At 49.2% G+C, this 13,923-nt stretch overlaps 1 long non-coding RNA gene across 1 annotated transcript; it reads right to left on the bottom strand.

The window, feature by feature from the left end:
- Positions 1 to 4,072: 4,072 nt before the first annotated feature.
- Positions 4,073 to 9,954, bottom strand: LOC120495710. The gene is made up of 4 exons (XR_005626121.1): positions 9,903 to 9,954; positions 7,364 to 7,437; positions 4,435 to 4,564; positions 4,073 to 4,183 (listed from the first exon to the last, which is right to left on the bottom strand). It is a non-coding gene; the product is annotated as an uncharacterized LOC120495710 (long non-coding RNA).
- Positions 9,955 to 13,923: the final 3,969 nt, after the last annotated feature.

The following is a 13,923-nucleotide window of genomic DNA, read 5'->3' as shown; positions in this document are numbered from 1 at the left end:
GAAAGATAATGATAGTGCTGAGTTTCCTGGAATCCCACTGAGAGGCTGATTCAGGCAAGGAAAACAAACCCCTTTTGCTGCTCCCTTTCTGTGGATTTGTTGATGAGCAATCTTTGGTTCAGGTCCAGCTCTTCTTGCACTGCCCAGGTTTTCTCTGTTAATCCCTCACGTGGATGAGGTGTGGAAGGACAGTGCTGGCTCACACCCATGGAAAGGCTCTGACTTTATTCCTTGTCCAGCAGAGCTTTGCTCACCTCAGCCACTGAAATCAGGCAGGGAACAGCCTCTTCCCATCTTCACCCAGCTCTTATGGGTACTTTTTTAAGCAGGTGGGGGGAAAAGGGAAAGAAATAAAACCATTCCTCAGCAGCCTTGGCTGCTCCTGCCATGGGAGGATGAAGAGTGTGCAGCAGCAGGAAGGGTTTGGTTTGCTGCTGGCAGGGGCTGTGCCCTGTGGGAGCTCATGGGGAGCAGTCCCATCCCTCCCTCTCCTTTTTTATAACATATGTGCTTTCTATGGACACTTCATTCTAACTCCAGATGGGTGTTTCAGTCTGGGGATTTGTGCTGCTCCGAGATAACAGCCCTTTGTGCTGGCCTAGGTAGCAGGAGTGTTTGTGATAGCTGGAGCTGATACCAGGAGATGTCCAGGTGGTCTTATTTAACAGGGAGCATTAGTGATACTGCCATTGTCCAGGAAATCAGATAAAAACGGGTCCAGGTGTTACCCAACACCCTGTTTGTGTAAGGACAGAGCCAGCTGCTGAACACAGGGAGATGTGTTCTTGTACAAGACTGCTGTCACCCCAAATGTCCCAGGTAAAATTTAACCAGGAATTGAACTTGGATGATCCTTGTGAGTCCTTTACAACTCAGGATATTCTGTGATTCTAATCTGGATATTTAAGTGGAACAGTAGTGGGTATGCAGTGAAAACATCTGGGGAGTGAGACAGTATTTAGAATAGAAATTCAGGACAATTCAGTCTTCAGTCCAACATAACTGGAAGAGAGGATGAATTGTAAAGAAGAATGAATTTGAGAGAGAAGACAGTTTGGGAAGTGCTAAGCTGGACTGGAATTCCAGATGACCAGGACACTTTTCAGTCCTTGTTCTGGGGCACAGCTCCACAAAGGGATTTACCACAAATCACTGCCAGACAGTCGGGTAAAAATCAAGACAGAGACGTGTGAGCAAGAGCTCCTCTCTTGGTTTCACACCCAGCCATCCCCTGTTCAGAGTGAGGTAGGTGTTCAGCAGGAAACATAAACTGCAGGCTCAGAGGCATGTGAGGCTTTTGTCTAGACTGTCTCTGTGGGGCTGTGTTTCTCTGTGTGGTATTTGTCAGGAAGGGATCTGCCACTTCTGCTTTGTCCCCGAGATTTCAGGGACATGGCTCCTTGTCCTGGTGGCAGCTGGAGCTCGCCCCTCTCCCCAGCACTGGGAGGCTCCTTGGGAATTATTTCTGTGGATGGGAGCTAAACTTAGCTCCAGAACAGGGAAAAAGCCTGTCTGGAAAGAGTGGGGACTCTTGGCCTCCAGCTATCTGCGACCAGGCTCATCACAGAGAGATCCCCAGCTGCACTTCCAGGCTGTAAATTAAACAAACAGAATTTCCTCCACACCAGACCACAGGGAGGCCAGAGAGAACAATGTGGCCTTATTGCTGTTATTTCCTTTGGTTTCAATCTCTGTCCTCTGCCCTCCACCTCCTCCCCAGCCCCGTGTCTCCCACTTTACCCGATTTGTCATTTATTACCATGCTTTAAAGAGAGGCAGGGGGAAAAATGCTCAGTGCAAATTATATTTTGAGCTGTTGTGCTTTGCCTCTTTGGCGGATAATAAATCTCTCTGGCAATGCTCCTCTGTATAGGATTTGTCATTAAATGCAATTAAACAAACCCTGCAGGTGTCCATGATCAGGCCTGCAGCAGCCCATTCACAACTGCAATGTTATTATCAGCCTGACAACAAAACACCAGATATTTCCTGAGCTCCTCTGATCGATGAGCTTGCCTGATTTGGAACTGGAAGGAGGAGAGAAGGGGGACCAGAGTGGTTCAAATGCTCTTTAGACTTATTGATGGAAAAGTCAAAAAGCTGCTCAGCAATCAGAGGGAAGGTGGAGAGAGAAAAGGGCTGAGGGACAGAAAGGCTAAAAGGGAAAAATGAGAGAGGAGTGTTTGGGAGTCAAAAGGCAGAAAAAAGGTGAGTTACCACATGGTGCCCTTCCACCCAATGAGTTGGTTAATGCACAAGACTGGAGTTTAAGAGGCAAGGAAGGTATTTCAGGGAGGATTCTGTGGCAGTTGGGCTTTCAGTGTTATCATGCAGCCTCCCTGCCCAGCTGGCACAACAGTTCCTCTCACCCTGGGACAGGACTCGACTGGCAGGGTGTCCTGTTGTCCAGGGATGTTCTGTCTGTCTCCACAAGCTGCAGGCAAATGGTTGGATCAGACACCCAACTAATTTCAAACCCCACCTGGAGCAGTCAGTGGAACTGGACAGGGCTTGGAGCAGCCTGGGACAGTGGGAGGTGTCCCTGCCATGGCAGCAGTGGCACTGCATGGGCTTTATGGGCTTCCAGCCCAAACCATTTGGCATTCTGTGACTCTCTGAGTTCTTCCCTATCCTCATTCACACCCTGAAGCATGTCCTGGCACAGCTTTGGGAAGCTGCAGAGGTGCTGCTGACAGGACTTGTCCAAAGCAGATGCAGCAACATTCACACCAGAATTGCTGTGTGCTCTGACAATCAGGAACAGGAGAAAATCTCCTGTGGTTTCTGTGAGCCATCCCAGGCAGCCTGTGGAGTGTGAAGGTCAGGGATTCACAGGGGACTGGCTGCCATCAAGTCCAGTGAGAGAGAAGAATTTGCCAGCACCAGTGGAATTCTTCTGCCTGACTTGTTTGCTCAGCTCAGCCTCGGGGTGCTCTCAGGATGAACCTCTGGCCCCTCCTGGTCCCACCCCAGGAGTCCTGGTTCAGCCCTGCTCATTCTGGGACATGGAATTGTAGTGACAAGGGACAAAGCCCACATTACTGTGCCACCTAAAACAACTGATTTTGGGGTTGGATCAGGGGAGTCAAGGGTATCAGTAGTGCCTGTGTAGAGTGGAGGGGGTGATTATTTATTCCTACAATAAAAAGCTTTTGCAGGGGTCTTTGACTCAAGTTTTAGAGCCTCATCTGTAGGGCAAATAGCCTGGGACCCTCTTTGCTGCCATCCAAGGTCACACTGGGATTGTGACAGGAGGAGCCAGGAGTTCTGTGATCAAGCCATGGGTCTCAGAATGAAAATTTCCCTGGAGCCTGCCCCTAGATCACTCTGCTGCACTGGTCTCTGGCTCTCTGGCCCTTGTATAAATCCATGAATAAAATTTATGACTAAATGTATTTTGCACGGCCTCTCCTACAAACCATGGGGACATCTGAGGTGACACTGGGTCACACCACCTGGGAGCCATGGATGTGGGCAAACCCAGCCTTTTTACTGGAACAGGCATTGCCCCACTCCAGTCCCCCTGTTCCTGCCTGGATCTGCTCTCGGCCCCCTCTGCCAGAGCCACAAACGCTGTGATTCCCTGCCCAGCTCTGCGGGCTGTCACACAGGGACCTGCTCTCTCCTGGGACACGGGGACAAGAGCCAGCACGTCCCGGGGCCACCCGAGGAGCCGGGGCTGCTGCTGAGCGTCCCTGGGCCGGGGTGAGGAGCATCTCTGAGCCGGGGATGCTGCGAGCCCCCAGGACCCCGCGGAACTGCGGATTCCCATCAGGGAGCAGCGGGGCTGGGCTGGCAGGGAAACCCCCCCGAGCTTCCATCAGTGCCTGCGAGAGCGGGGAGGGAGCAAACAGGGCAGGATGGAAATGCACAACTGATTGGATCGACTTCAACAAACACCTTTTACCCCCTTCTTTCCACTTCTCTTCCTCCCCAGCTCCAGCAGCTCCTCTCTCCGCGCTGCTCATCTCCCTTTGTGCACCTCTTACCCGCACTCTCCTCTCTAAACAGGTGCAGTTGCCACTCAATAGACTTTAATTACCACTTCAAGGGCTCTCACCGGGGTCTGCGGGAGGGTGGAGATGAATTTTCCCCAGGATTATGCCTGTGTCTGCGTTCTCTTCAGTCAGATGGTGATACTGCTGCCAGGCAGGATCCTTCGAGAGATCGGTTCTCCGCTTCTCTGTTCGTGTTAACAAAAAGGAAAAATGCTGCTGAAGGGAGGAAAAAAACAACCCAGCCATTACCTGGATTAATTAGCAGGACAGCAAATGGGTCTGGAGAAAAACATTACAGAAAATTTACAGCCCAGGAGTCTCAGCTGGGCTTCCAAACTATTATTCCTTGCAAATCAGAAGCGGAGAGCTCAGCATCTCGGAAGATTTCTGTGTGAGACTGGGCTCTAAAAATACAAGTTGTTTTTAACCACTTTACCTTTTTTGTTGCTCCGTGCTCTTCCCATCACGGCTCACTGGAGAGACGTGCTGTTAATGCATCCTGCTGGGACCCTGGGGATTCCTCCCGGGGAACGTGTGGGTTCATTCCTGGCTCCAGCACAGTTTGCCTGTGACGGAGGAATTATTCCCAGTGTTTAACTAGTAACATAACATTATTTTTATTATTAAGATCCTCTTCAAAAGGCACTCCTGGAGAATGCAGAGCAGCTTATGCCTCTCAGGACTGCCTGGAATTGTTTGCCCAAGGTGTGAGTGCACACTTGTGGGGATGCACTCAGAAATTTGGATATGTGCTCCTCTGAGCTGATACATGCAGAGAGGAGCTGGGAATATAACAGGATCTTTTGAGACAAGGGAGATTTCCAAACATTTAAAAATCATTTCTTTCACTCAACATTAACATTTCTAATTTTTTTTCATAAAATGAAACATAGGAAGGAGATATTTTTTTTATAGCAAATTAAGCAACATTTCGTTCTGCTGCAATTAAGTTTGTTTTCCTAAACAAGAAATTCAGCAAAACTGGGGAAATCTTGCAGCCAAATGGGCTTTTGCAGATGTGTTTTCCACAAAACATTTTGCCTAGCTCCAAAACAGCTGGGTATGTGCAACATCTGAGCTTCTGCTTGGCTTCTGTCCTGGCCAGGTGGGCTCAGTGCTCCCAACCCAGCTGGTGCTGAGCTCATCCCCCTGGGCCAGCCCCTGCTCCTGGGGCAGGGCCAGGCTCCTCTCACCCCTCAGCATCATCCCGGGCAATGGGACTCGGAGGCACCCACCATAACACCCAGCCCCTGGGTATGTTCTGTTCCTCTCTCCTCAGGCTCAGGATGGAGCTGTGCCCTGATAAGTGAAGAGCTGGAAGACCTGGCCTGAGGTGGGAAAAGGAAGTCACAGGTTCCCACTCACATTTCTCAAGTTCTCTCCTCCTCATGTAACTCATTCTTTCAGTTTCTATGATTTAAAATCCTTCTGCCTTCATCACCTCTTCCTCCAACCCTTCCTTTCCTTGTGCATTTTGACTTCCAGGCCCATTTACCACATGTTTTCCTGCCATTTCTGCAGGACTGGGATGAACATTGATCACAGCCATCTCAAGCCCATCTCTTCTTTTTCCCAAAGAGCCGATGAAAATGTCACCCATGAGAAAATAATCATGTTGCTTACATCCCTTAATTGCTCTCAAAGTACACGTCGAGGCTTCAGAGCCTCTTTGAAAGGCAGGTTCTGGCCTTTGGCACATTATTGACAGGCTGTTGATAAGCCCCTTTGTTGAGAAGCAATTTTGTCCTTTTTCCTGTACAATTTTTTGGTTTTTTTAAAGACAGCCCTTTCAGAGAGAGTAGATTTTTAAAATAGAGCTGAGCTTTGAATGAACAGACATCAGAGTTATTCCCGAGGAGTGGTGGCAAACGTGGGAGAGGAGAGCTACCAGCACACCTCATGCAGGACTGTACAGGAAATCAAACTGAGATGACAAATGGCTTCATCCTTGTTGCTTTTTAGTCCTTCCCCTCTCAGACCTGATAATTAGATGTTTATTTGCAGTGTATTACTAAAGCATTGGACGTCTTGTGTGTTCTAGTGGATTGTTCCATGGTAAACAGGAAAGTGGACATTTGAGCTGAGCAGTGACTCATTTGTATCTATCAATGATAATTCTTAGGGGTTTTTAGTACCTGCTGATAAAAGTGGACTGAGATTTCCCCATCACAAGTGCCCCTCCTGGTCTCAAAAGCTTTGCAGGGCTGGGGCAGGGACAGAGCAGAGCCAGGCACACAGAGCCTCCATCAGCAGAGCAGAGCCTGTGGCTCATGCCTGAGCAATCCCCACCTCAGCTGCTGATTCCCAGGGGACACACAGGCTTTGAAGTCACCTTTTTAACAAAGATTTATTTGAATGTGCCCCTGAGGTGAGCCGGGATCCCTGTGGGGCAGGTGCTGTGGGTCCCTCCCAAGGTAACCCCACCACAGCCAAGCTCCACGCTTCAAGACAGCTTCCAACACAACCCTGAGCAAAACCCCCAGGCTCTTTGCAACTCAACCCCCAGCCCTGAGAGAAATTAAATTCTTTCCTTTCTGAAACAATGTCCCTTGGAATGATTTTGCCCTTAATGAGCCCCGACTGGGCTGCTGTGTTCTGGAGCCACTGGTGTGCATGTTAACGAGGAGCTCTCTCGGTGTGGAAGTGTGGAGATGCTGGCCCTGTAATGGGAGTCTGTTCAGCATCCTAAGTCCCACATTAGGCTGTGCCTGTAGGAACCCTGGGATGCTCCACGGAGACTGCCTGAAGGTAATCATCTCTCCCAGCCTCCTGGCTGGCCCTAACCAAGTGCTCAGCTTGCAGCTATTCCAGGAACCGCTGCTGACATGATAAAGTTTAGCCCCTAATGCATTCACCAGCAACAAGGTGGGGAAAGTGCCTGTTGATTTGGGGTGAAAATGGAAAAGGGAAAGGGCTGTGGTATCCAGAGAAACCTCCATCTCGTTGGGATTTGGGTCTTGAACCCTGTGAGGGACTGGGAGCCCTGGAATTTCATTGTTTTCTCTGAGTGGGTTCAAACCATGAGCGATACTCAAAAAACATCATCTACCTCAAATTTATCTTTGAGTCCTGCTCGATTCAAATGATGAATCCCAGGACTTCCCATCCCAGAAACCAATTTCATACCTCACATCCACTCAAATACACACTGTACAACAGGTATAGGTACACAGACACACATTTAGATTTGTGTTACGTGGAATTAGTCCATTCTTTAAAAATTCTGGAAAAGGAGTTCTTCCAAACCCATTCCCTCACTGACAGACCAGCAGAGAGATATAACACTGCTCTTCTAGAAAAATATACCAGCTCATTTATTTTTGAAAGTTGTGAACTCATTAGCTGGCAATTAATGTTCCACCCACCTGTGCAGCCCCTCGTGAGGTCACAAAAACCTGCCCAGAGCTCCAAGCCCACCGTGGTCAGCACTGGGTGAGAACTGCTGAGATAAAATGTTGTCTGAATTAGATGGGGAGGATTAGAAAGGTGATAAAAGCTAAGCCAGGAGAAAATCAGACGATAAATAGGTCTGGCAAGATAGATGGATAATCTTCCTCCCAGGCCAAACCTGACAGGATAATCACCTTTTTCTGTTCTCTGGTTCCATTTGCACTCAGATCACCACAGCTTTACAGATATCACTGAATTTGGTTTTCTGGTACCCTGGAAATGGGGATCACTAGGTCTGTCTTTATGGACAAGGAGGGATTTGAGGTGCCTCATTTAGGAATGGCTTTAGGTTTCTGATTAGGATTGCAAAAATCAGTCAAACCATTGCCTTTCCTTAGTTTCTTTCTCCTCTCTCGCTGTGCCTCGGGCAGAGCTGAGGAGGAGCTGGTCAAACCAGAGCTGCAGCCACCTTTTCCCAGCTGAGCCAGAGTGGGAGCCTGTCCTGTCCTGTCCCAGGGCTGTCCCTGTCACCAGAGCCAGGCACTCTGCTGCTGCTCCCTGACCCTGGTGGCATCTGGATTCAGCCCTGCCCTGTCCCCTCTGCTTTCAGGGGGATTATCTCTTACAGATTATCTCTGAGCAGATCTAAAATGCTCCCTGACCCTGGTGGCATCTGGATTCAGCCCTGCCCTGTCCCCTCTGCTTTCAGGCTACAGATTATCTCTGAGCAGATCTAAATCAACCCATTGGAGCAACTGAAAACTCTTTATACATTCTGCTCTTTCCCACTTGGGAAAGGGTTTGTCTGAACTGGCCTTTGCTCTCCTTGCTCCTGAGAAATTCCCATTGCTCCTGATGCCTGCAAAGCACTGCCCTGTGCTGGATGGGGACTCCTTGTCTGAGGAGAGGAGCTCAGGATAAGTTTTCAATCTCTTTGTGGCATTGATTTCTCCATGAACATTCAACTGGCAACACAGAGTAACGGAATATTTGATTAGCCAGAATTACAGACCACAACATGAATAATTTTGTAAGCTGAACTGAAATGATTTGCACTTGTTCTCACTGGGAATGGTGCAATTTTCTCCTTTCTAAGATAAACTTTGCTCTAATGGCAGGGTGCATTGTCATCCCACAGGAGCAGGTATTGACTACTGCCTCTGATTTTGGGGGGCTTGAATCCATGCAATTTTCACCTGGGCTGGAATCTTGTAGGTGGACTCTTCATGATGGCTCTGGATTTTCAAAAGAAGTTAGCAATTTTGGACACCTTATATTTGTGTTTGAGACACTCTGAAAGGGACCGATTACAAGAGGCAGGTGCTTAGAAGTCCCTGAAAATCAGGATTAATTGGAATATGTCATGCTGAGCACCTGAAAACAGTCAAATGCTTTGGAAAATCACAGGGGAGGGAGTTGTGTTTCTGAACATGACTTGGGAAGAATGTACAGCCTTAAATAATACAGGATAAAGAGATCTTTGCATAACATTATGGAAACATCCTTTAATCCTCAGAGCAGCCAAGTGCTTGACTTTAGTTTGATTCCTGAGGGAGTTCAGAGCTGAAGTTTGTGCAAGTGCATTTGTATTCTCCTGAAGTGGAGCCTGACATGGTGTAAGCTACTGTAGGTTTATGAAAAATTCTGAGTCTCCAGATTAAAATAAATCAAAAGGCAAAGTTCTCTTCTCGAGGACACACAGGGTTTGTTGCAGGTCCCTGTGTTCACCTGCAGAGCACAGACTGTGTGTGCCATGGAAGATCTTTCTCTGCCCTTCCTAAACCCCTGAGCCAGAGTCCCAGAGTCAGAATCTTTAAGCGCTGAACACACATGGAACACAATTTCCATGTGAAAGGAGCTTCAAGGTCCCTTCCAACCCAAACCATTCTGTGATTCTATGATTTGGGTGAGCAGAAAAACCAAACCCTTTGCTCAGACTTCCCTGAGCTCTCACTCTGGCCGTGGCCTGAAGCCTGCAGGGCTGGGTGGGTGCTGTGGGGCAGGGGCTGTGTTTGGGAGAGGCTGGAGCTGAACCCTGCAGGTGGCTGGGGCAGAACAAATCCCTGCCAAAGGCACAACAACCTCATCCTGCTTATCCAGGCTCAAAAGCTGTCGCAGACCTTGTGTCTGAAATCCACTCTCTTTTTCCTGCTGAGATTCCCAAGCACCTCCCAGTCTCCCAGCTACTACCAGATGCCACGATTGCAGTGGAGTGGCAGCGACACACAGACAAATATTTGTGCAAGGCACACAGAGCCAGGAGCCTGGAACATTGTCTGTGTGCTGGGAGGGGGAGAGGGCAAGAAGGATCCTGCCTTTAACAGGATTTATTTCTGTTGAATTTTAAACAACAAAAAATCTGGATGTCTGTATGGTGTTTGTTTCTAGCAAAACTGCAAATATTTGCTTCCAGCAGGTGACATGGGACCCTCCTGCCAGATTAATTTCCAGTTTACTCATTTTGAGGAATATTTAAATGGTCAGGAAATAAATTGAATTAAGTTCAGATCTTACCCTGAGCCCCCTGTTCTTCAGAGACTTCTGGGTTGGATCCATCTATGAGATCTACAGAAAATTGCCAGTTAAAAAAAAAAAAAAGTGACAAAATATGGCCTGAACAAATGGAAATGAAACTTTGATTAAGCAAGACTGCACAATACAAAATTTAGTTAGCTTTGAGGATATGATATCAACTGTCCTACTATTTTTTATATTAAATATGAAATCCAATTAGGTAATTTCCCAATGTGGAGATAAACCCAAAAAAGCAGGAATAGGTATTTGTTGTAATATAATTTTCTGGTTTCTTCTGCATGGCTTTTTGGGGCAGGAGGTGAATAATAAGGCATTTTCCCCTTATTTTACAGCTGAACTTCAAGGAGAAAAGCCTGGTATTGGTGTTGGCAGAGTGAACCTCAGCAGTTGTTGCATTCAGGACAGATCAGAGTCACTGTGTGCACACAGAACTGATGGGAGATGTTGGGAGATTTACAGAGAGAAACAAAGATAGCTCTCCACTCCAGTTCCACAGGGAAACATTATCACCCTTACTTTGTTCAATGTTCAATATATAAACATATAAAATATATTTAAAGGATGTGTAGATAGTCAAGGCCTGAAAGGAAATAACTTTCTTTTCAAGGGTTTTTCTTCTTTTTTCCCCCAAAATATTTAATTCTGAAGTTAAAAAAAAATAGGAGTTTCCTTAAAATGGAGAACAGTTTGTTTCCTTTTCCTCTGAGAGGCCAACATCACTCAGGAAAAATACAAGTGTAAGGACAGGAGATGTGGCCAGGCTGAGCCTGGATTAAATCACCTTGAGCCTCTGTTCAGCAAAGTGTTTAAACACACATTTAGCAGAGCTGGGGGAGAATTTCCAATGAACAGGGATGCATTCAGGGAATATCCCAGCTTCCAAAAATGGAGATAAAACAAATGCAGCAAATCACTTCAGCTGGCAATAGCTCTGTTAAATGCTTAATTTCCAAAGTGCTCAAACACTCCAACATTTTATCATATTTTTTTCTAGATTAGGTCCTTGGTTTAATAACCTAAAGAGAAAATAATGTTTTATTTCAGCGTGAGATAGAGATAAATACTTTTTTATTTTTAATTTTGTCAAAATTAAAAACAAAAACCAACCACTTTGTTTAGTTTGGTCACACTATATTTTTGATTTCTTTTCTCTGGAGGCAAGCATTTTGGGAAAAAAATCCACTCGGATTTAGCCATCGAGCACTCCAAGATAACACAATCTGTCAATGGACCCAAAGTGTGCCACTACTGCAAGGCAGATTTTGAGTAGTCAGATCGAATCAGCCATGGAGGAAAAATAATTTCAAATAACTGCTCATGAAGCATCATCTCCCAACAGTACCTTGGTGAAATGTCCTGCTTCTCCTACAAACCAGGGAATTTTAAGAGCAACTTTACACATGAACTACCAGTCAGACAATTTTCAAAACAGGAGTGTTGGGTTTTCCAGCACAAAGCTTTGCTGTCGAGTAGCTGTGAAGTGCGGGTTACATTTGGATTCAGGTAACCACGCCGTGCTTCCCGAATGTTTTCATTCCCGGCGCTACCCGAGGCTGTGAGTGCGTCTCACCTGAGCGATGTTTGGGAAAGGCACCCATCCCACCGACCCTTCCCACCTCACCCGGCCCTCGGCTCTCAGCCCGACCCCGAATCCTGCCGAGTGCCGCTCTCGGGGCAGCGGCTGCGGCCGTGTGTCCGTGTGGGGCAGGGCTGGATGCGGACAGAGCCGGACAGCGCTGCCCGGCCGCGGGTACCTGCGCGCAGGTGAGCGGGCAGTGCCGCTCCCTCCCCTCCCCTCTCCCGCAGGGAGCCCTCGGGGCTGCACTCACCCGGCCCCGGCGAGCATCCAGCGCCGCTCGGTGCCTCCGGCTGGGCGGTGATGTCCCGGGAGAGCGCTGCCGGTTCCCGGTGTCCCGGTCCAGCTCCGCCGGGCGCTGTCCGTGGTGCTGATCCGCGGCCGGGATCTCCCCGGATCGCCCCGGCTGCCCCCAGGGCCGGGGGAAGCGGCCCCTTCCCCGAGCGCTCCCCGCACCCGCCGGGTCCCGGCGCCGGCGGAGCCGCCGGGCACAGGCGGCACCGGCTCCACAGGTGGCCGGGGACCCCGGGCAGATTCTCCGCGCCGCCTCCGCACCTGCGGGGCTCACCTGAGCGGCGGAGGGGCCGGGGAAGCTGCCCTGCCTCTGCCTCGGGGCTTTTATGGCCCGCCGGGGGGGCGGCGGGCGGAGCGCCCGGGCGGGGACTCCGCGCCTCGGCCAACGGCAGCGGCCGCTCCGGGCAGCTGCGGCAGCATTACATCATGGGACCGCCCGCCTTCGGTGGGAGAGCCTCGGCAGCGGGGCCGCACGGCAACAGGTCCGTCCGGGGAGCAGCGAGCCCCGGACACCGGGCAGCGCCGGCGGAGCGCGCTCCGAGCTCTCCCTGGGAGGAGGAACGGCCCGCAGGGAGAGCACACCTGGCTCCAGAGTGAGCACACCTGGCTCCAGAGTGAGCACGGATGCTTTGCTTTGTGCGGGTCACTCGCTCCGGATTGCCCAGGACCAAAGGCCACCAGCCTGTCCTCTCCACCCTGCTGCAGTGTCCCTTGGTCTGGGGGCTCGTACCCGCTGGTTTCCCATCCAATGGACAAGCCAAGCTTCAGCCCTTTTCATCCTGTTTTCGGGGCTGGCACAAACCCCAACGCTCCATTTCTTTCCAGACACAACAAACTGAAAGACAGCCCAGATCTGAGTAGCTGGAATCTGTTTGGACCTCTCCTGTTTGCAGAGCAAGGAGGTCAGGAACTATTCCCTCAAGTGTGCCAAGGAGCACAGCATTCAGCACTGGGAACAAACTCATTTCCTAACCCTCACCTCCAGAAACATTGCTGTTCCTGGGATTGACTGGGTGTGTCAGCAGGGATGGGTTTGAGTTGCACCCCTAGGATGGAAAACACACAGGTTGCAGACACCAATTTTCCAAGACTGCCCTAAGTTACCCTAGATGGTCAGCCTGTTGAGTAAAGCTTTGGCTTCTGGCATATCCTGTGCATGGGATGTGTCACCACATGATACCAAAGGAAAAATAATAATTGGTGGCAACATTAATTAGATAGAAATCAAAGTGGTCCAGAGTTGAAGGCTTGGTCTGGGTAATACTTGAGATCTCTGGGTAATACTTGAGACACACATTCAGATCTGATTTGGGAAATTTCTGCTATGAATGGGTAAATATGGGGCTCTTAAGACCTGCAAGTAAGAGCAGATGACATGAAGGAGCCCATTTTCAAGTGGCACTGGATGCTATTCCAATTACAGAGCGATTACAATAAAGCCAGGTGCTCTGTTTCCAACTCTTTTTCTTTCTTTGTTTGTTTGTTTCCCCCCACCATGGATGACAGGCCAAATCCTTCGCCTGGCTTCTGCCAGCCCAGGCCGTGCCCAGCCACAGCAGCAGCGTTGTTTTGCCTGAGATAAAACTGGTTTGGGGCAGAATGTACCTGTGTGTGACACAAATCAGTGAACAGCCTGGGAGACAAACCCTGCAGCAGGGCACGAGCCTGGCAGGACCTGATGACCTGGCCATGAATTAGTCACAGCACAAAGAACGTAGATTGGTGTTGGGGTAAGAGAAGATGTTACAGCCTTGCTGGTGCTGACCTTGGACATGTGTCTGCAAGAGATTTTCCTTCAGGAGACAAATCTGGAAGCCACTGCTCTCACTTGGTCCAGGCAAAGCAGAAATTTGGGGGAAATATGAAAAGAATGAGAGCTGAAGCTGTAAACAACATCTTGTGGAAAATGCTGAGGTGTGCCCAACTCTTTGGATACCTAATTCCCTTAGAAGATCCTGGAAGATACTAGAAAGGAAACCCAGGGTAAAGGAACAGCCCCAATTCTCCCAGCCTGGCTCCAGAGCAGAGGGGCTCCAGGTCTCTGTATCTACAAAGAACAGCCATTTTGCAGCAGTTCACAAGGGATGAGATGTGCACAGGCACTGCCTGCTTTCCTGAGAACTGCAGCCT

Source organism: Passer montanus, unplaced genomic scaffold (assembly GCF_014805655.1).
Source record: "Passer montanus isolate IOZ18808 unplaced genomic scaffold, ASM1480565v1 scaffold112, whole genome shotgun sequence".
In the NCBI taxonomy this organism is placed as follows: domain Eukaryota; kingdom Metazoa; phylum Chordata; class Aves; order Passeriformes; family Passeridae; genus Passer; species Passer montanus.
The sequence above is the reverse complement of the archived record's forward strand: the minus strand, read 5'-3'. Positions and strand labels throughout refer to the sequence as shown.